At 41.3% G+C, this 17,673-nt stretch overlaps 1 long non-coding RNA gene across 1 annotated transcript; it reads right to left on the bottom strand.

The window, feature by feature from the left end:
• Positions 1 to 274: 274 nt before the first annotated feature.
• LOC146651981 (uncharacterized) lies at positions 275 to 1,367 on the bottom strand. Its single transcript, XR_014907662.1, has 2 exons — positions 825 to 1,367; positions 275 to 730 (listed from the first exon to the last, which is right to left on the bottom strand). It is a non-coding gene; the product is annotated as an uncharacterized LOC146651981 (long non-coding RNA).
• Positions 1,368 to 17,673: the final 16,306 nt, after the last annotated feature.

Genomic DNA, 17,673 nt, shown 5'->3' with positions numbered 1-17,673 from the left:
ATCTGACTCAGGATCGTCTAGACGAAAGTAACGGTTGATGGAACCATATTTTTGGAGGAAAGTGGACACTTCCTCATCAGTCTCTGATCCTGTGATCCCACTAACAACTACAGAATTGGGAATTCTGACGGATTCACTTAGCACAACATCCATTTTCTCTCTAGAAGTTATAGCTCAGATTAAGCACTTTTAAACACCACACACAAATTGTCTAGCACTTAAACACACACAACCATGCTCCTGGCTGGTTCGCCAAAGCTCTCACTGTAACACAGTAAGGGGAATTGTTGAAAAGAATATATCAATGGGCCAATAGGCTCGACTATAGGAGCACAGGGGTGTGTTCAAATGAGACACAGAGACAAGAATGTAACTCAAAAGAACCAGCCAACTTTAGTGACATAAACCATAAGGTTGACAAGCACAGGTTAAAGACACTTTACAATGGTAGAAAGGAAACTTACAAAAATTAAAAGAAAAGTAAAACACAAACTACTAAAGCAATGACTTGGCCAAGTGTTATTTTTGGTTTTCAATGTTCGGGTTTCAATGCTCGGGTGCACCCTAGTAACCTGACTCCTTAACTCTTATAGAAACAGATTACACAAATCCAATGTACATTCAAATGAAAATCTCACACTCTTTTCACATGTGGAGAATGCTCTACACAACAGCTCATTATTTAAAGTCCCAAATAAAAAATGTCCAAGGGGTAAAGTCCAAAAAATTCCTAGGGTGTGAAAGAAAATAGGGATGAAAGAATGTCAGTCAGTGGTCTTATGTATAACCAGCTGTGCGTGAAAGTGTGAGTGATACAGTCCTACCACACCGCAAGGTGCAGCAGATCATCAAGTGGAAAAGAAGCGAATCTCAGTCTCTCTAAGTCCAGGTGGGAAGGCTCGCCATCTATTTCACTGGAGGAATCCACCTCAGGAACAATTCAGCATACAAAAAAAACCTGACCGATCTCAGCGCATCACGGCCGAAGACAATGGCATAGTGTCTCTCGGTCGGAAAATGCAGGGCTCTTGCTTCTGGAAGCAGATTGAGATGAACTTCCAGGCAGTTGATAGCAACCAGAGCTAACAAAGGCTAACAGTTTACCTCCACGTGGTACTTTCTAAAGTCACCAGAAAAATGCAGCATTTGCCTGTTTACTCACTGCGGCTACTTCTAACATGAAAGTTAGCTGATAACCAGTGAACTTATGTGCAACACAGTTGGTTGCAACTTATATCTAATACTTTTTTCCAGCTCAAAAGCTTCAGTCTCTCTTTTCTCCTGCCAGCATGCGACTACCTCCACACATAGCAGCGAACACAGAGCACGTAGGTGGGACATACAGCGGCAGGCTGCTCTCCCATTGGTCAAAACATACTGGGACCTGTGCATTTCGATTGGTTGGGCAGGCTGTCCATCTCTCCTCATATCAGTCCTTAAAGTGGTACCCCCATTTTATGTGGGTTACACTTAGTTGTGCGAAATGTCAGAAATGACAGTGAGGTGTGATATAAAAGATAAAGAAAAGAAAAAAAGATAAAGTTCTGATTTGTTTAGAGCACAGTCGGGAAGCAGAGGGCAGAAGGGACGTTTCCCGATACTCTGAACAGTCCAAACTTGAGTTTAACTGACAAGCACTTTTCAGGCTCGCTTTTTACCTTACCAAGACACCACACGAGGGACGCATAGGACAAAATTACATGCTTTGGGTTCATAGCGGTTTATTTTTACCTAGTCTTGTGAAAATAAACTCAGCTCATCTGAGAAAAGGATGTAATTTGTTTAAAAATGTTGTTGTTGTGTTTTTTTTATTACAAATTACCAGAGCGATAGAAGAAATAATTACTGCCCACTCAACAAAAATGGCATGTTTTGCCTTCTGCCATCAGTCGCAGAGAGTTGTCAGTGCTTATGAAACAGAGGTGTAACCAGTGAGCAAATGCAATGCGTCTGAAATACAATACAATACAATACAGTTTTATTTATATAGCACATTTAAAAACCCGAAGACACACCAAAGTGCTTCACAGTAATATGGAGAGTCAACATAAGTCAAGAACAGGGTACAAATCAGGCACGAGCACAGACAGGATAGAGGCACTAACAGACCAGAAGAGTTAGTCTATACAAAATACAAAATCCGCTAAGAAGACAGCAGTAAAATTAATAATAAAATAATACATTTAATAAAATTTTATAAAAGATTTAAAAGTTTAAAATTTAAAAGATTTAAAAGGGTATTAACTGGTCAGGAAAGCCAAATCAAATAGATAATGTTTTCAATCTTGATTTAAAGGATTGGATAGAGTCCAAGGCTCGAATGGAAGCATGGAGGCTATTCCAAAGGTTGGATGCAGCTGAAGCAAAGGCACGATCGCCTCTGGTCTTCAGTCTAAACTTAGGTTGGGCCAGGAGTAATTGACCTGAAGATCTTAATGCACGACAAGGAGTGTACAGATTGAGGAGGTCAGTGAGGTAGCTGGGCGCAATGTTATTTAGGATTTTAAAAGTGAGTAGCAAGATTTTAAACTCAATGGGATATTTAATTGGTAACCAGTGTAGATCAACTGGAGCCGGATTAATAGGGTCAAATTTTCTAGCTCCAGTAAGAAGGCGAGCAGCAGCATTCTGAAAGAGTTGCAGCCTTCGAAGAGAGAAGGCTTGGAGACCACAGTAGAGAGAATTACAGTAATCGAACCTGGAGGTCACAAAAGCGTGGATACGTTTTTCCAGGTCCCTGTGTGGTATATAATGCTTAGCTTTAGAAATCTGGCGCAGTTGAAAAAAAAACAGATTTAACTACGGATGATACTTGCTTATCAAGCTTAAAGGAGCTATCCAAATAGACACCCAGGTTACGCATAGAATCAGAGAGAGAGAGTTAGCAAGGGGCCCCAACAGGTCAACAAGCTGGTCTAATAAAGAAATAAAGAAGGATGCAGCGTAACACCTCGGGGGCCATCTCGTTTATTCTGATGATAAGAGGCGATAATGGGGGGGAAAAAACTCTGTGTAACCAATAATGCACCCAGCCCACACACATGCACAGAGGTGATGTAAGTGGGGCTAAAGGGGACAGTGATTACAAGGTGACATACATCAACAGTTTGCAAACATATTCATCCAAGGAAGACTGAAAGCAAAAGTGTGAAGTGAGCAAGATTAGGTTTTATTGCATGTTCTGCTGGGAAATTTAATTTTCCGTTTGTGTAGTACGAAGGAAAAGTTCTTTAAAGCCCCTGCACACCTATGGAACACCCACACAAGCAATCACATCTCTTCTTGCATTGTGCCAGCGTACACGCTGTTCTTGACTGACATCCTCCTCGCTTGTGTGTTAGTTGCAATCCAGTTGTGCCATATTTTTACAGCAACTCTTCTTGCCGTTTTAACACAAATCTGTGTAGCGCTTAAAACATGCTAAATGCCCATAACTGGACAGCTAATCTGACACCCCGGAGAAAAATATCACAGCAGACTGAATATAGGATGTTTCCGTCATCTCCTTAGCTCCTGCTGTTTAAATACACTTTAGTGTCCGCCTCTCTGCAATTACGCCTTTATGTGCAGCATGTGCAGCCTTTATGTTAATAAGTTAACGATTTAGTTAAAACCAGCAACAGGTTGTTCATTATGTTACTGAACCATTATTATAGTTGATTAAAACTCAGGTTAAATACAAACTGCTCTTTGTAGTTGGGCATTAGAGGCATTCAGCTATGGACACATTGCAGCAATTTCTCCCTGCTGTTGTGGATGGAGCTCAAGTAATGATATGAGAAATACACTGTATGTGGCGTGCTGCGAGCTTTGTTGCACTCAGTGGGGTGGCACAAATGACACCTCTATCATTAGCTGTGGTTACATGCGCTTATATTTTTCATTTTGATTGACGATTTTAGGTCAGCTGTTCACAGGGGATGCGGTTTAATATGTACTGGTGCTTATGTGTGAGGATGGACATGCACCAGTTCAGAATAATGTGTCAAATAAGTCCTGCATTAGTGTTTGGGGTTTTTTTTACGATGGTGGTGTAATTAGACTACTTCGGGATCCAATACTTCAGCACAGTAATCGCTGCTATTTCTTTTGTCCTGAATTCCTTAATAAAATAAATTACGAAATTTATCTACAAAGGAGCAGCTAAGCTGAGACACTGACTTTTTGTTGTGGTTTTTTAAAGAAAGGAAGAAGGATGCATTCCAGCACCTTTCTGTCACATCTGAATTATTAACATCAGGTTATTTCAGCCCTCTGAAAACATCATCAGTTTCTCAGTTTGGGCCTGTTTCTTCAAGCTGAGGTATTTAGATGAAGCAATATAGGATCTTAAACTGATTAGCTATCGCAGGCTGAAAACCACTATGAGGGTAAACAGGATATGAAACAATGACAAATCTTTATCTTATCAGCAAGTTCTTCCAGACTGTACACAGTCACTGTGATAACATCCACCTATTCATTTTCTTACCTCATCAATTCAGAGTCACGGTGTTATTATACCAACAATACAGAGTCAATATTTTAGCTTTTAGATTACCCAGAGCTGATATTCAGGACAGGCAGGGAAAAACGTGAGGCTTATGCAGGACACATACCAGGACAGCAAGGCAGTGGTGAGGGGTGCAATAAGACTGGCAGATAGGTTGGGATTATATCAAGGATCAGCATCTTTATGTTTGCTGTGATGATGGACAGGCTGGCAGATGTGTCAATCAGGAGTCTGGACTATGACGTTTTTAGGTGCCACTGGGATCTGTAGTGAGAGTAGTGAGCAGCTGGCAGACAGCCTGGAGAAGTGGAGGTATACACTGGAGAGAAAAGCAATGAAAGTTAATGAAAGCAAGACGTCATACATGTGTCTGACAGGTGTGACTGTGACGCTGCAGTTTGATGAGTTTAAATACCATCCGAAGCAACAGATGTGTGGAGTGTGTGGAGATGAGTGGCAGGGGTGATTGTTGAGAGAGGGATAGCAGCAAGAATGAAAGGGAAGCTTTTAGGTGCTAGAGAGACCTGCTGTGATGCATGATTTGCAGTTTGTGGCACTGACGGAAGAAGAGAGGTGACAGAGCTGAAGATGTTAAGATTTTTACTGGGAATAACCAGGAGGGATAAGATTGAAATGGGTATATCACAGATACAGCTCAGGTTAAGTGTTTGTACACAAAGTTAGAGATGTCTAAAGAGCTTGGAAGGCAAAGCTGCTTAAGTTGCTTAAAGACGTTTCACCTCTGATCCGAGAAGCTTCTTCAGTTCTAAGGTCAAATGCTGGAGAGTCCCAGATTTAAGTCCTAGGGGAGTGTCCCCCAAAGGGGTCATGAACCCCCTGTTGATCCTCTACCTAATCGCACGAGTCAAGGTGTGAAAACGGGTGTAGGTCACAATCAGCCAAGGTTTCAGGTGAACCCGCTATGAAACGCTATCGTGTGAACTGGGACCTTGAGGTGAAACATCTTCAAGCAACTTACAGAAGTCAAGATGCTTTTCTTTCCAAGCTCTTTGGACTTCGATGACCTGGATGACTGAGAACCTTCACAGACAAAGTTAGAGATGGTTTGGACATGTGCAGAGAAGAGATTGTGGACACACTGGACAGAAGATGTTGAATATGGAGCTGTCTGTTTAATACAAACAGGAAGAAAAGAGGGAGACCACAGAGGAGGTCTTTTAACAGTTCATAGGTAGAAGTGCAAAATGGGCTGCCTTTCAAAATGTCCTTGAAATTGCACCAACAATCAACAATGTGCAAATATAGTGACACCAGAATGTGCTCAATTAGGCTGTCGGTGTGATTTCTTTTTCCATTAGTGCTAACATTCGTTTTTCCATGTCTCAGATTTAAAGGTCTGAGAGATGCAGCGGCATGTGTTCCCCTTCAACAACACACGGACATTATCTCTGGAGGTCACATCTTAAAAGTCCAAAATCATAAAACGGGGTTAAAAGAGCTCTGACGGGCATTTATGTAAGTGCTGACAAAGGTGTGAAATTAACACTTGACATTAACACTTATATTACACTGAATGCTCCCCAGAGACTCGTCCACTTTCGGAGAGAACCACAGGAAAAAAAATTAAAAATCAACACTCATTAGTCCTGAAACACTTTAGACACTGACAGTTTTCATATAAGCAAGAATGATGTGACAAAGATTTGCAGCAGCTATACAGCATGCGGCCGCCACTTGTAATAAAGCAACATACAGCATCTGCAAAATCTGTGGATGCAGACTCCCACGCATGCACCCTACTTGGAACAAAAGCATGCTCTCGTGCACGGTAGCGAGACCTTGGTTAATTATTCACACTGGTCAATAATGAGCCACAAATCAATTTTTAATTGTGTTTGTCTCCAGTATTAATCAGACAATTGATTCCAAGCATGTGTCTGGTGCCTGGATGATCCTCAGAAAGCAAAGGAGCTTCAGACGGAGGGAGGACAGAGGACAGCGGCTACTGCCGAGAGGAACGAAAAAAGAAAAACAACAGTGAGGGAGAGCAAAGTGTGACAAGATGTGATTGATACTCACTACCCAAAGAACCCCAGGGGTCTATTTTTTCAGTTTCTGGCAGGCATGTATGCTGTTACCCCTGATCTTATCAGGTCAGCAGCGGGTGTGTTGCTGCGTGTGCGTGTGCACAGAGAGTATTTTGAGGGGCTGTCCTGCTCCATTTCAGTCAACAAGCTGATAAAATAATGAAGAGATGCTGACCTACCTTCTGCTCCCCAACATTTTTTTTCTCATTTTACTACACATATTTTGTCATTCCTTAAGCCCATCGGAGAATCTTGGATCCTTTAAATTCATTGTGTAATCTGTGTCAGCTACAGAGAAAAAAAATAACCCGTGCTAGTCTCACTCAGTTAGAGCTCATTTTGCCACAGCAAGACTGAAAAGCGGGAGAGGGAGACAAAAAAAACGCACACACAGAGCATGTAAAAATCCAAAGCAATGGATTAAACTTTAGCAAAACTTCAAAAGCCAAACCAAACCTCCAGGGACCCCGATAGGAAATGTCAAGCGGCTTTTAAGGCACAAAGACAAGCCATTAAAAGAGTTGGCGTGACACGGCGTTTTAATATTCCATCTAGCATGCACCTTTGGAAATGTCATTGCTGCTTTTGAGCTTGGTGTGATGGAAAGGCACCAGCTTGATTACAGTCATCATCCTTTCAGCCAGCCAAGACTAGAGAATACATTTACTAAAAATCCACTTGGAAACGTACACACGCAGATACACGCACACACACATACACTCTGTCTTCTCAGATGCGTAGTTTTTAATCACATATTGACACATTTCAACGCATTACAGGAAACGGTAACATTCCAGACACTGAAAATATCACAGGCCTTTTTTTCTTGCTTTGATACATTCCCTTCACACAAGGCATGCATGCCTTTCAACTCCTTGAAACCTCGGTCGGGAGAAAAAAATTCCAGTTGGCAAGCTAATAATGAGTGAGGGCCTTCGAGAGGAAAGCTTACTGTGGCTCACTTGATGGACAACCCAAAAAGTAACTTTTGGTTTCAGAGATTGGAAAGTATTAAGTCTGCCTTTCAAAGATGGGGAAGGATTCAAGTGGTGTGCATCCAGAAAGAGGAAGGTACAAACACAATGGCTCTTTGTCTACTGAGTCGGCATTTGGTACTCTTAAAACCATTCTGGAACATAAATTGATCTAAATTGCTGTTTACTTTCATCTTGGCTTTTTACTTTTGCCTAATCAGTGAAATTAGTGCACAAAAATACAAACCAACATGGTCTGTTTTTGGATTTAGTCACAATGGTAATGAAATGGGAAGAGCAAATTGATAGAAAGCTTTTACATTATTGTGTCCAATGCATTGCTGATTGTGTATAAAGAGAGAGGCGCGTAGGCTCAATCAGCTTGTAATCAGACCAATATGCAGCACCTCTTAGCTCCAGCGAGCGCAGAAAGAAAGAGGAAAGGGAGGCAGTCAGTCTAAGCTCATGCGCTGCAGGTAAGTGTGTCATCCATTAGTGCAGTATTAGAAAGGGCTTCGCCACAAGAAAAATTTTGTTTTTGTTGAGGGGGATTAGGAAGTACACAAACTGCCACAGATGTCAGCTTAATTAGATGCAATAGAGAGCTGCATTAATCTGTCTGAACTCAATTATACTTTTCAGATATAATCAACACCTGAGTTTCCTAAGAAACCAAAGCAAGCCATAGCCACAGTCTTCTTTCGCGGATATCGTTTTTTTCAGTTCTCATTTTTCACCACTATTGGATCCGATTTGTGAAAATAGGTGGGAAAATGTTGTTTTGATCTCCTCACCGTGTTACAATCGTTTAAGGTTAACACCCTTTGACTGGCTGCAGCTCCCTGTGGAACCGAGGCCACGGCCCCGACCCCGACCAATCGTGCTGGGCTGATTCTGTGTGTGCGCATTGACTGATGTCTGGTGAAGATTAAGGTTGAAAAGTGAACACGCATTGATTTGTAGAGGTGTGTGTTACAATTCAATTTACAAACATGAATGTGAGCTATAAGAGATGAATGAGGAGTGTGGGAGCAAACAAAGGACGGGTAATCAGCAGCAACACTGGGAATGAGACAGGCAAGATGTCTTTTAAAACATGCTAGGTTTCACAGTTGCTTCACAATATCTATTACACTCACACTACTGTGCAAAAGTCTTGAGTCACTCCTCATATTTCTGGGGAAAAGGTGCAGCAATTTATTAAACATGTGCAAGCAGACATGGAAATACCGTATGTAAGGCAAAATTTACAATACTTTTCTGCATTTGTAATTCCATCGTAATTCCATCACTAGCTGAAATTCAGACCCGGACCATGACAGAGCCTCCGCTGTGTGTTACAAATGCCTCCTCCGTACATATTGATGACAATTTGAACCAAACATCTCAAATTTGGAATCATCACTCCAACAGGCCAGCTACCACTGATTTTCAGACCAGTCTTATGTAATTTGGCATATCTGTTCCTTTTCTACCTGTTTCCTTTCCTTAATAATGGCTTCTCTGCTTAGGCTGCCCCGGATAAAGCGGAAGAAGATGGATGGATGGATGTGGTCAAAGGGGAAAAACTGGAAGGCAGTGAAAATGAACCTGATTTAAAGCTTGCATTGAATAAATTTACACCGGTTTACTTAGTGCCGCGGGCCTTGCTTAACACAGCAATTATGACCTTTACGAGGTACCAAAGTATGAAAATGATAAGAGCTCTATGTTTATTTTCATTATCAATTCATTCATTATTATATTCACTATTGATTAATTCATTGTAAATTCTGTACATTCAGAAATATGCGAATATACAATAGTAAGCCTAGTACTGTGCACGTCCTCCTAAACAGTTGCATTCAAGGTAAAGTCTGAATTTTAAAGGTGCCCCATGGTAGCAGGTGGAAAGACGTTAGCAGCAGACCTTTTAAGTCCTGTAAGTTATCCTCTTTCTTATACACCTCAAACCAAAAACTGATAGTTTTTTGCAGTGTGTTGTGTGCATTATCTTGCAGAAAGAGGTCACTGTAATCATAAAAGATTATGCTCTGAATGGGTGCATGTGGTTCGCAACAATAGGTAGACTGTAAAAGTAGAATCTATATGAATAGAATTATCACGCACCCTGCCTCTGGTGGCTTTCTTCCCACAGTGCATTCTGTTGCTATCTCTTTCCCAGGTAACCGGCACATTGGTTTGGGTGGGTGGGGGGGGGAGTCCAAGTATGTAAAAGAAAATGATTCAGCAGACCACACCACCTTCTTTCATTGCCCCGTGGTCCAATTGTGATGTTATTGTGCCCATTATCCTCCTAAGACCCGAACTCTTCCATGGCATGCATTTTTATTTCTCTTTGATATTTGGGCTGATTGGGACCTGATGAATGTAAACACAAAGAATTACCTGATTTTTTTTACCTGATTTTTGTTTCTAAGACAAATGAGAGCCACATATGAGGATATTCTTTTAAAATTTCGATAGAACAGTGCCAGTATAATGTCCTTGTAAGTGGATATCAGGCCCTTGTAGAGCAAGATTGAGTATTTTGGTCTAAATAACCCAAAATGTGATGTCCACATATGTGGACACCAGGTCCTAGGAGGTAAAGGTGCTTTTGACAGTGTGGGTTTTCAGTGGCTACACAGTCTCATAGGCAGCATACTGTGCTACACTGCACGTCCTTTCTTTCACAGCTAGTGTTTACTTTTACTGTTAATGCAACTCTAACTGTTCTTTGGAGATGCACTGACACAGGCATGTATAGCCAGAGTTTGGACCTCTACAACATCCGGTCCCACACTTACTCTTTTTTCTGCTGGCAAAAGTAATGTTGCACATTACTAAGGTGTAGGGGCAAAAACACCATATGCAAATCAATATAAAGCAAAGGTTCATAAGCTGGTATTCACATGCCCACGAGTATGTCTGAAGGGTGCTTGTCGGTACTTGTTGCTGTAATCATTCCTATGAGCACAAAAAGATCCCTTTCTGATGTGATTTTATTGTAACATGAGGCACAAAATCTGCAGTTTTCATTCTGCCTCAAAAATGTGATTACAGATCAAGTAAAGAAAAAATACATTTTGAACTGATAAAACTCAAAAGGATACCTTTCAAAGTTTGCCAAGATAACATGAATTTCTCCTGATGTTTTTCTCTGGACGTTGTTACCTCGTTGTGCTGGAGTATGAGGACAGCAGTGGCATAAAAAGGAAGTTCTGTGGTTCTGTGGAAGATATCCAGTGTTGGGGAGTAACGGAATACATGTACCGGCGTTACGTATTTAAAATACAAAATATGAGTAACTGTATTCCGTTACAGTTACCGTTTAAAAAGGTGGTATTCAGAATACAGTTACTTTATTGAAATAAATGGAATACACCGTGGTCTTTTCCTGTTTCATATGTTAGGCTATGCCCTCTCTATTAGCCCTAAAGAATATAGCCTCATGGGCAGTGTAGTCCGTGCTGCAGGGACTGTCATACAAGTTATGTGTCTGTGAGCGCGAGGAGGGAGAAAAAGGAGAGTCGTAAAGTAGGAGTTCGTCACCAACCAGAAACGTGAGATGGAAGCACGTAAATATAATAATAACCACTGCAGCCAAAAAGAGTGCCTGACGAGCCCAGTTGTAAGTAAGCTATTAAGACTCGACTGTACACTGTGTTCGTGTTTTCCTCCAAAACAATAAATTCTATCAGAGCAGCCTTTCAACGCCTCTTTCTGTGTCTCACTAGCAAAGTTGACCCAGACAACAAAGTAAAACTCGTTTTCGGTTACAAGCCCGACACGGAACCCGACATATTAGCCAGAGGTCCATTTACTACGGTTCGGAGCCGCGGACCTGTGTTACTAATGCGCAGAATAGTTTTCAGTACGAGATCGCTGCAAAAAGTGCAGCCTTATGTAATGTCCACCCTACTGTTACTCATTTTATATTAAGATTTAACAATCTAGTTGGTATTGGTATGGCAAGTAACCTTCAGTAATAGTAATAAATCACACAGCAATAGTACATTTATGTAGTTGTAAAAAGCATGATAATATATTAAGTAATCCAAAGTATTCAGAATACGTTACTCTCATTGAGAAATGTAACGGAATACATTACAAAATACATTTTGGGGCATGTATTCTGTAATCTGTAGTGGAATACATTTTAAACGCAACCTTCCCAACACTGAAGATATCCAAAGAGTTTAGCTTATCTGCTGATTTCTAGTATTTTCTTTTGAAAGGTGTTCAAACTGTTCACTTATTCATCAAAGTTGTCTTACAGTGTTTAGACTGTAATTATCTCCTTTATCGTTTTGAGATATGTAGATAAATTTTGGTGATCTCAATTAATCCCAGCATATCTCCTCTTCCTGTCAATCTGAGCAGAGGTCTAATCTACCAGACTGAGCTGCAATAAAACCCTTTGCTGACTCAGTGTGCATGACCTTTGCTGTAAATCAGTTTGCAAAAAAAGAAAAAAAAAAAGAATACAATCAATACATCTATTATCTATAAGATTCTCCAAGTGAGGAAAAATGTGAAAGAGCTGAAGAAAATCTGTGTGAGAGAGGGATGGTAAGAGGAGACTGGAGTTCCTGAAAATGACCACAGTCGTGACAATGACACTTTTGACAAGTAAACTGCCTCAAGTCATGCTCAGACATCTGGAACCAACAAGATCTAGACAGACATGCTTAGTCACTTGGAGGAAAGATGAACTGCATGCACTGACATCAGTGACAAGAGAACCAAGCGGTCACAATGACCAAGCCACAGAAATGCTGACAGAATGAGTACAGGTGTTCAAGAAGTGATGTGAGTGGTGAGAAGATACGCAAAATTGACCAGAAACTCTCCAGGGGCCACGGAGACAACAAGCTATAAGTGTGACAGCTGAAGCAAAAGAGCTACAAAAACTAAATGTACACTGACCCTGACTCTGCCACTGATGGACACTGAACTACTACTGAAAGAAGCAATCTGCTGGTATTACCCACCAAAATGAGTCAAAAAGTGTAGCCAAGTCTCTGCAAGTATAAACAATAAGCCTTCTGAAGTTTTTTTCTTAATCATTTACCTCTATTGTAAACAGTAAATGGACAAAAATACTGGGCCACCTACATATTACACCCACAGGAGCTTGGTTTTAAAAAATGGGCAGCACGGTGGCACGGTGGTTAGCACTGTTGCCTCACAGCAAGAAGGTCCTGAGTTCAATTCCACCATCATGTTCTCCCCGTGTTTGCGTGGGTTCTCTCCAGGTACTCCGGCTTCCTCCCACCGTCCAAAGACATGCACCTTGTGGGGATAGGTTAATTGGATAATCCAAATTGCCACTAGGTGTGAATGTGCGAGTGAGTGTGAATGGTTGTCTGTCCCTATGTGTTAGCCCTGCGACAGACTGGCGACCTGTCCAGGGTGTACCCCGCCTTTCGCCCTATGACAGCTGGGATAGGCTCCAGCGCCCCCCGCAACCCTGAAAAGGATAAGCAGAAGCAAATGGATGGATGGATGTGTATTTGAGTTTGACACCCCTGCTCTATGGGCTCCTCTACATTGCATGACGTGCATGTATTTGTTACCCTTAGTTAACTTTGGACAGATTCTACAAAAATCCATTATATGTTTAAGTCGTGGCGCTGCCTTTAATTTATTTATCCATTATACAGTATTTTTTTTCCTTATTAATTAAATGTTACCCTTCACTGATCATAAAAAGGTGCCTTTTAGTAGTAGGTAATAGGCATGCTAGGAAATATATTGCTTGTACTTCCTGACCTTGCTCTCTGCTATTTGTGGAAAAAGTGCATGAAATTGTTTACTTCAACTTTGCAACAATTTGTGCTTTAGCAAGTATCTTACAGAGTAGTTTGTCGGTGTAGCAACATTATAAATTACGTTTAGCAACCCAAAGCAAAAAAGCAGTGCTCAAAGGAGGAAGGAGTGAAGAGAAGGAGTTAAGTATACTGGCAGGACTTGACTTTGCTGAGAGCAAGCAAGAGGAAGTTCTGATGGGTGAGTAGTTTGCGTTTGTGCTTTTGAACAGGAGTGAAACATTGTTATCACGTATATGTTAAAAACTGTAGAAGCTGGTCCACTGGAAATGACTCTTGAAAGAAAAATTCTTTAAATGAGTGTGCTTGTTTGGTGCCTCTGTCCAGTCAGACTGCGAAGACTTGTGGTTAATGGGCTTCTCTGGTTTACAGACATCACAGTTGTCTTTGTGTTACTTCAACAAAGCTGAATCTGTTTGGGCTTCTGGTAAAGCAGCAAAGTTTAAGAAGATGGCATGAGCTTGAAGCACAAGTTGAAATAAATATGTCTGTTCCTTCGACCTTTGACTGCAGATCCTGATCCACGGCCCTGAATTAGATAAGCAGAAAAAATTGGATGGGTGGATGGATGAACACTTACCTTGTAAAATTTCACAAAAAGCAAAAAATCTCATCTCTGTACATCAACAGGACAAGAAAAGGTGAGCAATGCAGTGCAGGTAAACAAACCAAACTCATTTTTTACCAAGAGTGGTAATCACAAAGGTAACGACAGTGAAGAGTCCCATTTATTATTGGACAAATCGTTTTGGTTCAATGTGACCCATGTCTGTTTTTTTTATCGGTTAAGATAGCATAAGCCTGGTGTGTGCACAGCCTGGTTGTGTCCTCGCTGTTGAAACATCTATTTTCAGCATATTCTAGACATGAAGTTATCGAGTAAAATGATTTGAACAAAATGAACATGAATGTCATGTTATTAAATGGATTACAGCTTCCACAAAGTCACTGCAGCCGAGTCACATTGAACAGCAATCAACACTATGACCCAGCTAACAAGGAGACAAAATTGTGTTGCTGCCTGATCTCCAAAGCTAATTTCCACTGCCAGATGTATATCTTTGGCAATTAAGCTGATAAAACACACACACACACGCATGAATAGGAATACATAAACAAAGAGAAAAACAGATTGACATGTGATGCAGATGTGGGTGAGATACGGTTAGTAGGTAATTATAGAAAAGAAGAGAGAGAGCAATGGGATTCTTCTTGGGAGTGTGTGAGGTTAGACAAAGAGAGCACAAACACCTATCGAAGCACAAACACAAACACCCAGCTCTCCACATCGACAGGTACACAGGGACACACACCTAGCCCACAGAGAGGACACACACACACATGCACACACTCTTATATAGTTTCTTTCTTTTCTTAATTAGCCTAAAGCCCTGATGTCTGGTTTCAGTGCTTCCTCTCAGTGTGACACCAAGGCTTCTGTTAGTTAAGATTTCAGCTTAACATACTCCATTGCTCACGTTTGCCTCGCTTTCTCTCACTCTGAATTTCACACACACACACACACACACACACACACACACACACACACACACACACACACACACACACACACACACACACACACCCCTATCAATTGCTCTCTTCCCATACTCCTTTTTTATATTCATCATATCTCTTCGTCTTGCTCTAGATTATCCTCCCACTCTGGTTTTAGCACAAGTGTTATCTCATCATTTTTTTTATTTATTTAATTTATTTTTGCTTTTTTTCCTCTTCGTTGAACTTTCGGCACACCCCCTTTTTTTCTTTATCTGTTGCCTCACTTCTTGTTTTTTTAGTCCATCACTCTCCTTTCATCTCCCCTCCCTCCCCAGTCCCTCCCACTTTCAGCCTGTGAAAGTGAGCGAATTGCTCGCTGGAGCATGCCTGATGACATCCATCCTGGATGAGTGTGACTCACGGCGTGATGCATTAACAAACCCTGGAGGACGTCACACCCTCCTCAAAGAACATCTGATAAACACTTGACCGGCTTTTTTGTTCCCCCTATACACAGAGAATGCCAAACAGACACAAACAAAATATACTCCATCTGTAAATAAATATATATATACATATATATCAAATGCCCACCCCGCACACCGATTGAAGCCTGCATCAGAGTGTTGCCATGGTTACGATCATCCTTGCTCTACATCACAAGGACGATCAGACACCTGCGGGAAGAGCGTAACAGGTAGCCAGGGCGGACGGACGAGTGCCTGCACATGCTTGGGTGTGTTGTTGTGGACTGTAAGGGTTGAGGGGTTTTGAGCCGGAAAGCCGGTTGTTTTCAGAGGGTGAGTAAGAAGGAGGAAGAAATTAGTAAAACCAGGACATGAAAAGTGCAGCATGATCCTCTGGAGTGCCCAATTCTGTCAGTATTTTAATGCTCCGATGTTGTTTACCCCAGCAGCAGTCCTTATCATCATCAAAGCCTGTAAGTGACACTCTCCAAATGAAACTGTTCTGCACTCCCCTCACTCCTCCTTCTACTCCTTTCCCGTCACCATGGTAACTGATTGCCTCATTCTTCCTTAGCTTAAATCCCTCCAAACACTTGTTGCTCCTGTTGTCGCTGGTTTCTCTGTCATTATGTCGGATTGTTTGAAAAAAGTTTTGCTCGGAGCAAAGTCCCCCTGCGAAGGTAACATACTTGTTAAAGAAAATAAGATCAAATATATATGGGCAGCACTATGAATGCACTCTGAACAGTGTTTTGCCTCACCTTTAGATAAAAAAGGACAACCTCAAGAATGCTATTTTAATTTGTTTATCAATAAGAAGTTCCTGAAATAATCATTCTTCTTCTTCATTCTTGTAAATGTGTGGATGTTCTTTCACCTTTACTGTCTGGGGTCAGGAAGCCCGAGTTTGAAAGTACATGTGTACATGTGTAGAGTGCATCACAGATTGGTAATGCCCTCTGTCTCTTTGCTGGTTTAGGATAACTTAATTGTCAACCCTAAAAATGCTGGAAGCTCCAAAGAGAGGAGGTTTGGACAGCTGTGTTTAGTCAAAGGAGCTTGGAAAGAAAAGCGTCTGGACTTCTTTAAGTTGCTTGAAGACGTCCAGACGCTTTTCTTTCCAAGCTCCTTTGACTACGATGACCTGGATGACTGAGAACCTTCACAGACACAGCTGTGTTTAGCTAGTAGAGTATGGAAGGACATGCACTAGTCAAGCATCATTATAGTCACCTGCATAATATTGTGTTTGCTCCTGTTTTGCAGCCAAAACATACCTGCAAGGTCTCCACTAGACCCCTAAAGATGTGCTGTGATATCTCACACCAAGATGTTAGTAAAAGATCTTTTAAGTCTTGTAAGTTGTCAGGTAATTGAAATCATTTGTCTTGCACATCCCAGCGATGCTTGATTGGATCGAGATCTGGGGAATTTTGAGGCCAAGTCAACAGCTCAAACTCATTGTTGTCCTCATGCTGGAGCTTTGGAGATTTTGTCGCTCAACCACAGGATGGAGTCTACGGTTGCCCTGAAAGGTGAAACGCACTGCAACTGAACTAAACGAAAAAGAAAATGTTGCAAAAGCATTAAAAAACCTCCCTAAATGTAACAGAATTGTTTTGTGAAGACAGTGTGAAAGTGACAAGCTAACAGTAAACAGCAAATATGCATCTGCATTATATGAGTCATGCGATCAAAACACACATTACCTGCACCGTTTTTCCCCCTCACAACATTCATGAATCATCCGCTTCTTTTTAGTGTGTCTCAGTGCAGTCATTCACATGTTAATGTCTCCCCCAAAAGCACTTCAGTTTTGTTTTGTATGCTTTTGCATTTTTCTTCTACTATTTTCTAGGTTTTTTCCAGTTGCAGGGCATCAGGGTCACCGTAGAAGTCCTTCATGAATTCTTTTTAAGCAACTCAGAAGAGGCCAAAAAGGGGGGAGTAATTTAAAAGTGTTTTTAACAAAAGAAACAAAAACAAACCAAAAAAACACTGAAGCATTTACATAACTTCAGTTGCACAACAAATCCAAACCTGAAAGAATTAGGATGCTAAAACAGTAAATCTAATCCTCCTGCCTACACTCCAGAACACATCAAAAGCCTTCTTAATTCTATCTTCACCTTCATGTGAAGTGACTCGTGTTTTTAGGTAGAGGGTGCGTGCGTGCGTGTGGTTGGGGGGGCTACTCTGACTCGTGATGTAGTGGTGAGAAGTTAACAATCACTGGCAAAGCAGGTAATTTGCTTCATTCAGCTGAGGAGGTCGACGTCAATGAACCGCTGATTGCAGAAGAAGAGACATTAAACGGCACACGCATACACATGCAAGCACACACAGGTGGCCGCATGCTTCCAAATACATGCCTGCACA

This window comes from Rhamphochromis longiceps, linkage group LG15, assembly GCF_057381845.1.
Source record: "Rhamphochromis longiceps isolate RC_006_pf linkage group LG15, R_longiceps_female_GT1.1, whole genome shotgun sequence".
Taxonomy (NCBI): domain Eukaryota; kingdom Metazoa; phylum Chordata; class Actinopteri; order Cichliformes; family Cichlidae; genus Rhamphochromis; species Rhamphochromis longiceps.
The sequence above is the reverse complement of the archived record's forward strand: the minus strand, read 5'-3'. Positions and strand labels throughout refer to the sequence as shown.